A 15,809-nucleotide genomic window follows, 5' to 3' on the forward strand; every position below is an offset into this window, starting at 1 on the left:
GTCCGCAAAGGCCGGTGGATGAGACGAGGCTATGTGCAGACAAGCACCAAGCACCAAGGGAAGACGCATGTGCGAAGCGCGGTCGATGGAGTTATATGCACCAGTGATACGTCCATTTTGCATCATGTTTTCTTACTGTTATTTGTAATGTTTTTATCCATAATAATGCTTTTTGGAGTAATTCTAATGCCTTTTCCCTCATAATATGCAAGGTATATACAAAGAGGGAGAATTCTGGCAGCTGAAAATCTGGACTTAAAAAAGGTTCGTCAGGCTACCTATTCTGCACAACTCCAAATGAGCTGAAACTTCACAGAGATTTTTTTGGAATATATAGAAATTACTGGAGCAAATAACTACCAGAGGGGGCCACCAGGTGGGCACAACCCACCTAGGCGCACCAGGGCCCCCAGGCGCACCCTGGTGGGTTGTGGCCTCCTTGGCCTACCTCTGGTGCCCATCTTCTGGTATATAGGTCGTTTTGACCTAGAAAAAATAAGGGAAGGACTTTCGGGACAAAGCGCCGCCGCCTCAAGGCCGCCGGGGGAACTTCCCTCACGAAGGGGGAAATCATCGTCATCATCATCACCAATAACTCTCCTATCTTAGGGACGGCAATCTCCATCAACATCTTCAACAACACCATCTCCTCTCAAACCCTAGTTCATCCACTACAACAGGAACCCCCCTTCAACGACGTATCAATGCGTTGTTGTATGTCCATATATGTGTTGCTAAGGTCTACACCAATGGATTAATATGTGTTGCCGTTGGTGGCGTTGGAAGGGTCTACAACAACATATATGCATGCGTTGGTAAACTTCATGTAGAAGCATTGGTGGATAGCAACATATAGAGCTAGAGCTCAACAACATTTCATATGCGTTGGTGGGGGCCATGGAAAATAGAACAGATCACTACTTCATATGCATTGGTGGCGACCATGGACACAAGGATTTTTAAATGGACATAACAGATCAGTAGCCCAATTCTGGACTTTGCAATGTCGATAGTTGGAGGCACAATATAATGAACAGAAAGTTCTCATATATTAAATTGAGTATAGTGTATTACAAATGACATGATCCAAAGATTACAGGAGGTGAAACAATCTATTAGTAGCCCAATTCTTGACCTTGCAATCAACTATAATGTTTGAAACATTGATCCTAAAAATGTCATTCTAATTTTTTTGATCCTGAAATGGCATTCTTATTATCTTGTAGTAGCCCCATTCTTAACCATGCAGTCAACATCTTAGCCATGCATCGTCAATTTATTTTCGTGATCTACAAAAACAACAACAATAACAATAATATGAGACAAGCAACTGACATTAGAGAAATCAAGTTATTATAGAAATACAATTTAAAGGAGCACCCTACAAATGTGATTTATCAAGACAAAGACTTGTATATAGATAAGGGGATAATTAATAATCTGAATACAAAAGGGAAATAACATCTCAGATTATGCTATTTATATCTGTGTACTAATTATTTTTGCATCTTTCATCAACTCAAAACTATATGAACTATTAATATATGTTTTAGTGTTCCAGTCTATTTTCTCTAAAAATACCAAAATTCAGATGTAGAAACTGCATATACTTGCAATGTCAGTATCATCACTCTATAAAATAATAATAATAATAATAATACATGCTAGCAAAAGGGCCATCACTATGCTATGGAGTACAAACACATAGACTTCAAGTCTTCACCCATTCTTTGTAAACTGAGGTCTATTTGTTTTAATGTTGTTCATTGTGAACAACCATCAGCTTGCATATACTACTAAAAATTATATCATATTAAAAATGAGATGAATTTAGCAACTAACTAAATGAAAGTACTCCCCCCATAAAGATATAAAAATGAGATGAATTTAGCAACTAACTAAATGACAAGTACTCCCTTCGTAAAGAAATATAAGATCGTTTAGATCACTAAAATAGTGTTCTAAATGCTAACTAATAATATTGCATATACTGAATTGAATATTTCCATTTTTGAGAGGTCTCTACACTAGCTAGCCTTGCGTTAGATTGCTCCTGTACTACTCTTGCTTGTGATGATTTATTAGTCATGTGTGTTATGGTGTATTAGAAGAAATCTCAGTGCAACAACTTGAAAATCTTTAAATATTCTATGTCACACAAGAGATCGTAATTACTTAGATTCACCAAGTCACAGGTTAGAATTTCCTGATCCATGAATAAAATTCTAAGAACCTGCAGAAGCAACAACACAAGAAAAAAACCATCATCAGATTTGGGACAGCTGGAGATGTCAACTCATGCATAGAAAGAACACATGCATAATGAACTAAGAAACACAGGGGGCAGGAGAACTACGAACTATCTAATCCACTTCTGCTCATCATGACGCCAACCCGGAGGCCCTGACTTGACCTTGAAGGGATGCAGGATCTAAGTAGTATAGACAAGCGCACCATAATTATATACAAGAAAGGACATATAAAAATAATAATTCATTAGCGGCTGGGAAAGATGAGCCTGCCAGACCGAGCCACCATAGGAAGTCTGGTTTCTACATGGGTTTTGTCTTAAACTTAACTGGCTGTTTTATGGCTTATAGAGTAGCATTATTTATAATGTCAAAGAACTTAATTTCATGTTCCAAGTTCAGCTAGTGACATCACGACCCACATTCTGAACTAAACTGGAACCCCAAACAGATCACAATGTTAAATGTAAGTGAAATAGAACAATCTTGTAGTAAGAAGTCAGAATTAGTTACCCCTACTCTAGCTAGGAGACCGATGGATGGAGGACCAATAGTTTTCTGGTTGATCACCACAAAAGTGTTGTAACTTCCTGAAAGAAACTGCATGTCGTAGAAACGCGCGAGCACAATCTTTTCCGAGAGAGAGAGAGATAGAGAGCAGGGGACACACTAAGAAAAATACCTTATTTTCAATTCAATGATCTTATTGACATGTTCATCAACTTGACGTCTCTCGGAAGAAACCATACTTTCTCCTTGTTCAGTGTTGGAGTAGAAGAATCCTGCATTTATTTCACTGAGAAACTTATATGTCAATTAAACTCTCCCCTTCAGTGATGCGCGTGAAACAGGAAATCTAAGGGCCTATTTGGCAGCTAAGTTTTTTCTTAGTATTTGGAAAATACTGTGGTTTCTAAAAATACTATAGTTTTAAATACTTTAGGGTGTTTCTGTGGCATAGCTACAAACAAATAGCTGGGTAGGGCATGCTGAAGGAAAGCTGCTATGCACTCATCCTAACAACAATTTTTCACTAGATAGTTTTGAGGCACTGTGGATATAAATTGGAAATTTGGCGTAGTCAGATTGTTCTTATGTTAACAATGCTTCACTCAAATACAGTTTACACTCAGATTGCTGTCATGCTAACCAGTGCTAACAAGAATTCTTCCTGGATACAAATTAAGCTGTAGAAATTAGTAATTCGACGAATATACAATGTTGTAAGTGAAATTTAGGGATATGAAAGAATCAAAGGAAATTACCTGCGTTGTCTGGCAAGTTCTTTTCCCCTCATGTAGAAGTACTTATATCACTACACCTGCAAATCTCTCCTGCAAAAAAAGCAAGACTCACATCAATTGCAAATAAAGTCCATGAAAAGGGGCAAATTTTATCAAGACATGAGCACTCGATACAAATCAGCAACGCAACTCGCAAATCAAACACTGGCAGGGACTCGGGATTTTGGAGAGGTCGAGAGGAGTTGTTCGTTTCTTTTGGGGTTGAGTCGCTGGTTGGCCGCTGCGAGCTACGTCGGTCGGTGCCTCGGATTGTGACCAGTCGGCTGCTGTGTGCCGGTTGGCGCCGTCGGCAAGGAACAAAAGAGGATGAGCGAGGAGAGGGGGCGTACTGCTGAACTGATGTAGTTGAGGACGGGGGCGTCGGTGTTTGCGTCGTCCCTGGCTGTGCGGAGGAAGAACGGCGGCCTCGGCATCTCAGGTCGCGCGGAGGAACAACGGCGGCCGCACCTTCCCCGACGCGAGGAGGATGTTGACGACGACGTGTGCATCCACGACGCGAGGAGGATGGCGAAGATGCAGTATGCGTCCCCGACGCGCGGAGAAAGTGGCAAGGGAGGCGGGCTCGGCAAAGGAACAGGGGGAGGCGGGGCAAGGGGATGGCGGCCGATGCAGGGTGTCTCTTGTTTAGGATAATCTATTTTTCAAGATAAAGGCCAAAACGAAGGGATAATAGACTTCATGCGCGAGCGACAAGACAGAAGAGGTGGAGGTGGGTACGGGGTGGTTGGCGCTAAGTGGGGAATGTGAGAGGTTCAACCAAACAACACATCATGCTATCTTCGTTGGTAGACATGCGTTGCTATAGGGGTTTTTTTGTTGTAGTGATCTCTTGTGTCCAATCTTGTTATCAAAACTATAGATTGGTTTTTGTGGGTAATTACTAGTGTTGATTACATCTTGTAATTGATTGCTATATGGTTTATTTAGTGAAAGATTATATGTTCAGATCCAATATGCTATTTAATACCCCTCAGATCATGAGCATGCTTATCATTTGTGAGTAGTTACCTTTGTTCTTGAGGTCACGTGAGAAATCATGTTGCAAGTAATCATATGAACTTGATATGTGTTCGATATTTTGATAGTATGTATGTTGTGATTCCCCTAGTGGTGTCATGTGAACGTCGACTACGTAACACTTCATCATATTTAGGCCTAAGGGAATGCATTATGGAGTAGCAATTAGATAGTGGATTGCGAGAGTGACAGAAACTTAAACCCAGTTTATGCGTTATTCCGTAAGGAGCCGATTGGATCCAAAAATTTAATGCTATAGTTAGAATTTATTCTTAATACTTTTTCCGTAGTTACGAATGCTTGCGGGAGGGTTAATCATAAGTAGAGGTTTGTTCAAGTAAGAAAATCACCTAAGCACCGGTTCACCCACATATCAAATTATCAAAGTAACGAACACAAATCGAACCAACATGATGAAAGTGACTAGATGAAATCCCCGTGTACCCTCAAGAACGTTTTGTTTATCATAAAAGACCGTTTTGGCCTGTCATTTGCCTCAAAAAGATTGGATTACCTTGCTGCACTTTTGTTACTGCTATTGTTAGTTGCTTGTTACATAATATCTTGCTATCAAATTACTGCGCTACTTATAATTCAGCACTTGCAGACATTACCTTGCTGAAACACTTGTCATTTCCTTCTACTTTTCGTTGGGTTCGACACTCTTACTTATCAAAAAGAGTTACAATTGATCCTCTATACTTATAGGTTGTCAACCAGCACAGCCAGTGAAAGTCACGAGAGGTGTCAGGGAAAAGCGACATTCACCGATGAAAGTCGCAAGAGGAGTTGGTGTAGAGAGACAATCATCATGTGCGGAGGTCGTCGTTGGACATGTAGGAGAGCGACCAACACAGCCTACGAAAGACGTCGAAGGGGGCGACGTCACAGACGAACAAGCATCAAGCACCGAGAAATAGCGCATGTTGCGAGACGGTAGTGAAGAAAACACCGTCAGGAGTCAGCGAGCAGCGAGGGACATGCGGGCCCGATGAAAACATCTCTCCTTTTTTGCGACGAGGTCAGGAGAGATGCGGCAAAGACCTATAGCGGCGGCGCGAGCAGTAGCAGCAGTTTTCAGGAGACCCGCATGATCTGGTGAGCACGTGGCTTGACTCGCAATCAAGAGCCCACAGGGCTGAACCTGCAGCGCAGCGTGCCAACCAGTACACCTGCTGGACGGGCGCATGTAGCGTGCAGAATTCACAAGCAGATCAGCGAACGGAGGATGACCAACGGACGGAGTAGCACGCGAACCACGTCTAGGAGCCACGAAGGATTGGGGCGGGGCGGGAGTCGCGCGGTGCACGGGATTGGAGCACGTCAGGCTAGAGCACGGCGATGAGAAGTCGCGTGGATGCCGGCAACCAGCGGTGAGACGTCACAGGTAGAGAGGGCAGTCGGCAAAGAGACAATGAAGAAAGGATCAAGCACGAGTTGCGGCGTGCGAAAAAAAAAACCCAAAGCTCCAATATCATGTTTGAAATATGCAACTTGTATTTACATAAGGCCATGGGCCAATATATATACATAGGTGTAAGGAAATATGGCTATAGATATAGGTGTAGGAAATATGTATAGATGTAGGAAATATGTATAGGTGTTTTCAGGAGACCCGCATTGTATAAAGGGTTTCCTACATGTTTCCTACATCTACACCTATAGTCTTGTCAGGAGACCCGCATGTATAGGTGTAGGAAATATGTAGGAAACCCCTTATACAATGGGGTAAATATAAAAGACTATATGGCTATAGATATAATACTCTAACAGTAAGATTTAATGTTCGCATATTTTCAATCTCAAATATTTAGTAGATGAGAATCCCGGGATCAACCTTGGGTTGGACTCATCATCATTGGTGCATGTGCAACGATTTCTTCTTGAAGGCGTAGCCAAGGAGTTTTATATTTTTTGTTTTGAGTTTGTCTTTTATCATAGTGTTAGTAGTTGTCTGGTGGAGTTATTGTCGCGAGGCACGCGGCCTCAGGTTTTCTTTCTGTCTTCTTTTCTATATCGATATTGTTGGTTGCTGGATTTTGAATAATAAGTAATATATGGTTGTGTGCATCGCTCGATGCAGAGGTCGGGAGTTATCATCCTTTTTGGAAAAAATATTTAGTGACAACTTCCGAATATAAATTGTAAACATGTTGAAACTTATTAGTCTATTAGATATATCAAACAAGATTACTATTGTCTATTTCTTTGAGAACATTATTGTATTTTTATTAGCTATTGTGGTGGTCATGCTTCGATTCAAATATACCATGCTATTCCTATTTCTTTATTTATTACTTTTTCCGTCCGGAATTACTATCGCGGAAATTGTTGGACCTGGGCGAGAGCGGAGTACCTACAGACAACGTCCTGCTCGTGTCTGGCGCACATGAGTTCTCAAACTCGTGTGTGACAGCTCTCAAACTCAGGACATGGACGAGCACCTCTCCCTTAGCCATTTGGGTCGGCCATGAGCCCCTCATTCAACACCCCCACTCAAGAGATCTATCATCCCATCTTGTCACATGCTAGATTGCATTCTTTTGTTCCTTATCTTTTAGTCAAATTGTCTGCAATTTGTTGCCCAAAACTCACATGCTCAATTTTGATGATCCCAGGGTCAAGCTTTTCTTTGATGAAGAATTTGTATGTTTCACATGCTTGGTTCTATCATGTTGCACTAGATTATGTGCTATGTTGATTGCTGATTCGTTATCACACCACACATTCATACAATTAGTCTTCAATATCTTCAATTATTCTAATAAATTTCTAGTCCACAACATCTCGCCCAGTCCCTTGGACATGGCTCTGTATTCAGCCTCTGCGGCTGATTTGAAAACAACAGGTTGTTTCTTACTTCTCCAAGATACTAGATCTCCTCCTACAAAGACACAATAGCTTGACGTTGATCTCCTGTACGTAATCCAGGCAGCTAGCCCAATCAGCATCACAATAACCATCTACAACAATGTGTTCATAACTCTTGAACAACAATCCTTTCCTAGGAGTCCCTTTCAAATATCTCAAGAATCAAGATTCTATGTACCGCTTCAAGATGTCCACTTCTAGGCTTATGCATGTATCTGCTCACAGCACTTACTGCAAATGTTATGTCTAGTCGTGTATGACACAAGTACAACAACCTCCCAACTAATCTTTGATATCTCTCCTTATTCACCGGCTCTCCTGACTGAGCTATCACTTTATGATTTTAATCAATTGGAGTTGATGATGCCCGACATCCTAGCATCCCTACACCGCTTAGGATATTTAAAGTATACTTCCTCTAGGATAGCGCAATCCCCTTGGCAGACCTGGCCACTTCTATGTCCAGGAAGTATTTTAGCCGGCCCAGATCTTTGACTTTAAAGGCCTTACCCAAACACTCTTTCAATCTAGCTATTTCTTCTTCATCCCTTGTGATAATAATATCATTCATATATACGGCAAGCATAGTGATTTTCCCTTCTTTATGTCTATAGAATAATGTATGATCACCATTACACTTCCCATACCCCCATACTACATACAACACATCTGAACTTGCCGAACCATGCTCTCGAAGACTGTTTCAGACCATAAAGAGATTTCTTTAACCTGTGTACCTTGCCAATAGCCTCAGACGTAGAGAACCCCGTTGGGATCTCCATGCAGACCTCCTCCTTCAGGTCCCCATACAAGAAAGCATTCTTCACATCAAGTTGATGTAAGGACCACTCCAAATTCGCCGTACAGGAGATCAGGATCCTCATAGTGTTTCATTTTTGCTACTGGAGCAAAGGTCTCATCATAGTCAATGTCGTAGATTTGGATGCACTACTAGGGAAATGCTTATACACAGGAGCTCGCCAGTAGAGCTTTTACAAAGCAAGCGCTGCTGCTAAATAGCAGTAGCGCTTAGGCAGCACGAGCACTGCTAATATGAGCATAGCAGTAGCGCTAGAGCTAGAAAACATGCTACTACTAAAACTGACAGACTGTTTGAGCTATGCTAGGGATACTAGTAGCGTTCATGCGTAGAAAGCGCTACTACTATTGATCTTAGCAATAACGCTTTTTCCCTGACAAGCGCTACTTATAAATTCAGTCCCTTCCTAATAAGACCAAAGTTTAGTCCCACCTTGCTCCGCGAACATAATTTTTACCACCTTAAATACGGTGCTTCTCAAACCATCACAACCACTTGGTCTTCATTGAACACTATGTGTAGGATTTGTGGCCGCAATAGGAATCTTCGCCGGTTCTTAAACCGGAGAAGATTCTTATTAACAATTTAGATTCTACACAAAAAAATCATTGATGACCAATGTATTTTTGAAAAAAAATTACATGCTTAGCATTAGCAGTAGCACGTTTTGACAGAGAGCGCTACTGCTATAGATTTTAGCAGTAGCGTGTTTTTACCTAGAGCGCTACTGCTATAGGTTTTAGCAGTAGCGGTTTTTACGGGCAAGCGCTACCACTAACGCCCCTTATCCAAACCGGTCGCCCGCGCGCGTCCTCTCACTCTCCCCCTCACACTCTCTCATCGCCTCCGTCGCCCTCGTCGTCGTCGCCGCCGCCATCCTCCTCCTCCACCCCAAGGTCGATCCCTCCCTCCTCCTCCTCCCCCTCCTCCTCCCTCCTCCTCCTCCCTCTACGGCGCCGGCGGCCCCCTCCTCCTCCTTCTCCGCTGCCCCCTCCTCCTCCCTCCTCCCTCTCCTGCTCTTTCCTCCTCCTCCCTCCTCCCTCTCCTGCTCTCTCCTCCTCCTCCTCCCTCCTCTCTCCTCCTCCCCCTCCTGCGCTCTCCTCCTCCTCCCTCCGCCTTCAATTCCCCTCCTCCTCCCTCCTCCTCCTTCCTCCTCTTCCCCCTTTCTGTAAATAGGTTTTAGTTTTTGTTAAATGTAGGTTTTTGTTTTTAGTAAATGTAGGTTTTTAGTAAATGTATGTTTTTAGTATATTTTGTTTTTTGAAAATTTGAATGAGTAATTTGAATAAGTAATTTGAAAAGAATAAGTAAATGTAGGTCTTTTGAATAGAATAGGAAATTTCTAGAAATTTTGAATAAGTAAATTTGAATAGAATAAAATATGAAATTGAAAACGATAAGTAAATGTAGGTCTTTTGAATAGAATAGGAATTTTTAGAAAATTTGAATAGAATAGGAAATTATAAGTAAATTTGAATAGAATAAGTAAATGTAGCTTATGGAGTTTCACTAAGTCCTAAGATGACGATAATAATGTTTTTGTTTATATTTTGTTTTTGTGGATCAAGGAGCCCCTACATCATCCCCGCTGTCATCCCCGTCATCGACCCCCTCCGACCTCGATCGAGGTGAGACCAGCCACACCATGTTGTTAATTTAATTTAGGTATTTTAGGTGTTTAATCTTAGAATAATGTAGTACGAACCCTAGTTATGACCGAATCATGTTCAAAATGTAGGTTTTTTTATTAGGTGTAGTTAATAGAATTTAGGTGTTTTAGGTGATGTTATATGTATGATACTATTTGAGATGTATTAGTGATAATATTCAACAATATACAGACAAAAGAGATGATTTAGTATTGCTTATTGAATGCATGCTAATTTGAATACTATTTTATTTTACGATTTGGTTTTGCTTATTGAATGCTCAAATTAGAAAACTACTCCTACTTTGAATGCTCAAATTGGATAGCACTATGCTTATAGGGTTTTTGTTTTTGCATAAATTAAGGAGCCCCTCCATCATCACCGTCGTCCTCCTCGTCAACGACCCCCTCCGACCTCGAGGTGACACCTGCCAAATCTCCATGTCAATATGAGTCCTATAAGACATTTTGAAATGTTTTTTTATATTTTGAACCATTAAAATGCATTGACCATCAAGTTTGAATGCTCATATGATGTAGATATAAACATGTATATCTTGTGTTGCTCAAATAGGATATGTGCTTGCCCAAGTGGCCGGCCATGTTTGTAGGTTACACCTCTGAGTGGCCTATGTTTTGCCGGAGTGTTGATTAATTTTCGTTCCAGTAAATTTCAGGCACTCGATATGTCCTTTTCTGGCAAAGGTTATACCAGATTTTTTTCCCGTGAATTCTGACATGACTTGTGCTAGAATATGTAGGAAGTATCGAGTGGCCTAGATTTTCTAGAAAAATAATTAAATGACATTTCGGGTTGACTTTAAGTCTGTTGAGGCTCCATCACCGACGGTCAAAAAATCAATGAGGGAGTATATCCACCATATATGAGAGAGGACAAAGAATCCCAACTGTTGTCGTGGGGGTCGTTTCTCCTTTTTCTTCAGGTGCTAGACCTTTGTTATGCACTAGGGGAAGGAGTAACGACCATCACCGACGGTCGCAAATGTCAAAGAGGAATCAATGAGTGAGATCGAGTCTCCGCCACATATGAGAGGACGAAAAATCTCGACTGTTGTCGTGGGGGTCGCTTCTCCTTCGTTCCCGTGTGCTAGACTCGACAGACCAATAGTCAACCCGTGATGAATAATAATGATATAATTTAGTTTTTATAGTACATATATTGAATTATACAAGTTTAATCTTTGAATTATGAACCTAGGAAATGTCATTATCGGACGACGAAAGTCTCCCCGGGGAGTGCGACTGGTGCAACGACAATCGGGGTCTGTGCGACAGGCCTCACCTGGATGAACGTCGGCGCTTCAGCATTAAGCTCCAGGAGACATTCGATGTTGAAACAATACACAACGATGGTAAGTGTTTTTTTCATAATTAAGCATGACTTCAACTATTTCAACGTGTAATTTTCATCTTTTACAATTCGAGTAGCTTATCCCATGCCATGCAAGACGCTATGTCTTAGAGATGATGAATTTTGAAGAGCACAAAAATTTCGAAACAAAGAAAATTCACCTAAGGACCCATCATGGTATGGATTTTGAAGTAAATCTGTACAATTCTGAGAGCGTAACCCATTTTGGTTGCACAAATTGGGAAGCACTTTACAAGATGTATGGTTTTTATGAGGGTATGCTTGTCACCATGGATCTTGGTGATCCTGACATCGACCAAGACAATATGGACTAAGGATGGCAATGGGTCGGGTTTGGATCGGGTTGAACAATATCAAATCCATGTCCATATCCATGGAGGCAGTCCCAGCCCATCCATAAAAAAAATCCATGGGCGAAAAATTGTGACCATGTCCAAATCCAATGGATATCCATACCCATTGGATATCCATCCGGTCCTCTCAAGACCTATACATAAGACATAACTCATTGCACAATGTGCACTCCGCATTGGCGTGCTTACTCCCCGCCATGCAGTCATAGCCCTTGTGTTGTCCCACTGTTGCGGCCATGCATCAATGCGTGTGTGGAAAAGTGAAGACGGAGGGGTCAAGGAGATATGGAGCTGGGTTGTCGCAGGCCAGTAGTGGCTGCTGCAGCGATCCACCTTACGTGGGGGTAGCGGCGGCCACCTCTAGGTCTATGAGAGGAGTAACTCAAGGAGATGGTACCGATTCTCAACGACAAGTCATTTAATTAGTGTAGATAATAGGATGAGAAGGTGCGTTGGAGTATGTTACGGTGGGGATTGTGTAATTTCTTTTGGATGTTTTAGATAAAGGATAAAATTATAGTGGGACATGTGACTATGGGATAGGGGTAGCAGAATATTGCTCGTTAAGTCAGACTATCGGGTCGGGTTTGGATATATCCATGGGTACAAGATTATGTCCATGCCCTATCCACGAGTAACCGGGTCGAGTTTGGGCGCTGCCTATGGGCACAAAAGCATATCGAAACCCTATCCATTCGGGTTGGATATCCATGGGTATCCATGTCCATGGATAAAATTGCCATCCTTAATATGGACATTTTGGTCCTTTTTGATACGCTTCCAATTCTACCGCTATGTGAGTTTCTCAAACATAGTTATTAACTAATTTATGTTGTTTATTTCAAAATAGTTGACAGCTTATTTCCATTGACAGCTTATTTTCATTCTTCAAACAATGTGCAAAAGATGGTAAACAGAACCTAATACATCGATGGCTCTGAGTTAACTTATCAGAAGAAAAATCATCTGATCGCATTTTGTACTGATCTTGAGAATTACAATATCTGTTATCAAACTCCTCCACATTATGGTCAATACGTGTCACTAGTGCACGTGTTGAACTACGATAACATCCATGGAGATGCCATGGTAAGATTTTTTACTATTACGACATCCGTGCATATTTTGCATAAATTCTTCTAAAACTTAACAACATTGCTAACTACGAAGTTACTACTATGGCGATGAAACTTAACTACTTTGTGTGCCTCATCTGATGTATCAAAATGGCCGTCTTGATGTTTTGAACATGCGTCCAGGTCATCCTACGAATTACACCTGTCCATATCAAATTTCTAAAACCAGTGAAGACATGAAAATCGAAGAATGGAAAAAATGTATGAACAGTCGTAAGGAGGTAGTTGAAAGCAATATTGTGCGAAAGGCAAGAACTGAAGATAGGATAATCTCCATTCTCCATAATGGAGAGTCAGGGCCTATCTTGTTTTATGCTATTTTACCTAAGAGAAGGTAGTAGGTCCTAACTAATAATACTCATGATCATGTGCTAAAAACAACTAAGTAGGATTGGTTAGATGACTATGATGATGATGTGGTATCGAGTAGAAGTTGAATAGTCGATGATGATGAGTATGACTTGTTATTATGATACCAATGATGAGTTATTTATTATTACGATCGATAATGAATGATGCTAAGTTGTTATATGAGCATGATGAGTTATTATATATAACGGTGGGTGAAATGAACGTGGAGTAGATTCAAGTGGAGGCAACTAGTTTGGATTAGTAGTACTTTCGACATGCACCACATGTTGCCTTCACTTGGATCTAATCCATGTTCATTTCACCTACTGATATATATAATAACTAATCATGGTCATAAAATCATATGATGAAAGTAATGTATATAAAATCACAACGAAAATAAGTTGTATTTTTTAAAATACACAAAAAGTTAGCAGCACCGCTTTTCAGAAGAAACGCTACTACTACTTACCACTATCAGTAGCGGTTTCCTACTACTAGTAGTTAGCTGTAGCGCCTTAGTGGTAGCGCTCGTACAAGCGCTACTGCTAGCTATTAAACAAGCGCTGCTACTAGGGTTTTCCCTAGTAGTGTTGTACCCCCTTGCCACAAGCCTTGCTTTATACCTTTCAATCTTCCCTTTTGCATTCTGCTTCACAGTGTATACTCACCTGCAGCTAACTGCCTTCTTTCCTTTTGGAAGAGGTGTTAGTACACATGTCTTGTTCTTACTTAATGCCTCGAACTCCTCTATAATAGTTGATCGCCACTTTGGATCCACATTTGCTGCCTTTCAATCAGTTGGAAGACCCCAGCTGAAGAGAAGCAACAAATGCTTTGTGGGCTAAAGATAATGCTTCATACGAAACATAATTTCCAATATCTTTAGCATCGAACCCATACTTTGGCTATGGTATCTTTGCTTTTGCTCGAGTACCTTTTCTCAAAGCAATTGGCAAGTCCTCTCTATCAGATGAGCTTGCATTGCTGCCTTGCTGCTCTCCCTACACATGTGTTGGTTGCTCCCCCTAAACCTGATGTTGTCATCTTGAATATACTTGAGGATTACGCTCCTCATTCACCTTCTGCCATCTATGAGAGGCATCACCTTGCTTCCGTGAATACACCTTTAGCTGCTCCTCTTGCTCTGTTGTCCACCTCTGCACATAACCGATCTGGGTGGGAGCACCGCCAACCTGACTCGGCACTCCATCAGTAAAAATCGATCCTTCACTCTATGGTGTTATCATTTTCTAGGGCTGCTGCTCTCTTCGCTGTACCAGAATATCACCCTCAATTGGTTTGTTGAAGCACTGAATCAGCACCACTACCACTCTTCCCCTCTTAACCTATCACAATAGACTGGATATGGTCGAGACTTTCAAATAATCCACTGAGATAGGATTTTTCACCATAAAATGGTTTGAATTCCCTGAAGGTGACATCCATGCTCACAAAGGTCCTTCATTCAGAAGGACTCCAACACTTGTAGCCGCGCTGCCCAGAAGAGTGCCCAGTGAAGATACACTTGACGGCCCATCGATCCAATTTTCCCACAAATGTCATGTGATCCCTCACAAAGCAGACACAACCGAACAGCTTGGGAGGAACCACAAAATCATTCCTTCCCAGAAGTAACACAGAAGAAGACTTCATACCCAGTACTCTCAATGATGTGCGATTGATCAGGTGTGTCGCAGCCATCACAACTTCACTCCATAAGAATTTCGGCACATTCATAGTAAACATCAGTGATCGAGCAACCTCCGGAATATGGTGATTCTTCCTTTCTGCCACCATTCTGAGGAGTGTCCAAACATGAGGTTTGATGCAAAATCCAGTGCTCGGAGAAGAAATTCCCAAACACTTTGTTCACATACTTAGTGCCATTATCACTTCTTATCACTTGTACCCAAACATTGAAGTGATTTTTCACATAGGCATAGAAAGTCTTGAAGCATTGAACAGGGGATGAGGAAGAGCTCGAGCAGGGGCTCTGCCTCGGGTCCAAGAAACAGCCGCCCGCGCAACGTCCACCGGGCCACTATCCGCGTCGCGCGCGCACACACAGCACGTCGCAACCATCCCTGATTTGAGCCCCTCCGCCGCCTCCTCGCCGGACCCCGCACCGGCCGACGACTAGACCAACCTAGCCTCTGATACCAATTTGGACTTGGGAGAGAGGAGTACTTGCAAACAACGTCCTGCTCGTCTCTGGTTGCTCGCGTGAGTTTCTCTCTCGTGTGTGGCGGCTCTGTGGCGGCTCTCGGACTCAAGACAAGGATGATCTCCTCTCCCTTAGTTTAGATAGCCACTATGGGCATGGGCCATTTGGGCCAGCAATACATGGGCCCCTGATCCAACAGAAATGGATGTATTAGACATATTTTTCGTTTTAGATACATTCATTTCTGCGACAAGTAATTATGGACTGAGGGTGTAGTATGTAGTAGTTGACTACAGTAATCCTTTAAATGGTATTGGATAAAAACCTTGCTGAATCAAGATTCTGCAATCGACGCTCCATAACTCCAGAAAATAACAACCTCCAAAAAACTTCTAGAGGTTAATAGCCAATTACATATGTGAGTTATAGTGACACACAAAGATATGCTGAGAAAATATTTAAGCAAGTGGCCTAAAAGGCTAAGATTGCACATAACTTTA

The 15,809-nt window shown here is 41.7% G+C and overlaps 1 long non-coding RNA gene across 2 annotated transcripts; it reads right to left on the reverse strand.

The window, feature by feature from the left end:
• Nucleotides 1-1,066: 1,066 nt before the first annotated feature.
• LOC123130212 (uncharacterized) lies at nt 1,067-4,160 on the reverse strand. 2 transcript variants are annotated; one of them, XR_006463755.1, is made up of 5 exons: nt 3,883-4,160; nt 3,515-3,583; nt 2,763-3,045; nt 2,176-2,233; nt 1,067-1,289 (listed from the first exon to the last, which is right to left on the reverse strand). It is a non-coding gene; the product is annotated as an uncharacterized lncRNA (long non-coding RNA). The 2 variants fall into 2 exon arrangements; XR_006463753.1 differs by having other exon boundaries at nt 2,176-3,045.
• Between the last annotated feature and the right edge of the window lie 11,649 nt (nt 4,161-15,809).

The sequence above is a fragment of the Triticum aestivum genome, chromosome 6A (assembly GCF_018294505.1).
Source record: "Triticum aestivum cultivar Chinese Spring chromosome 6A, IWGSC CS RefSeq v2.1, whole genome shotgun sequence".
NCBI classification, from domain to species: domain Eukaryota; kingdom Viridiplantae; phylum Streptophyta; class Magnoliopsida; order Poales; family Poaceae; genus Triticum; species Triticum aestivum.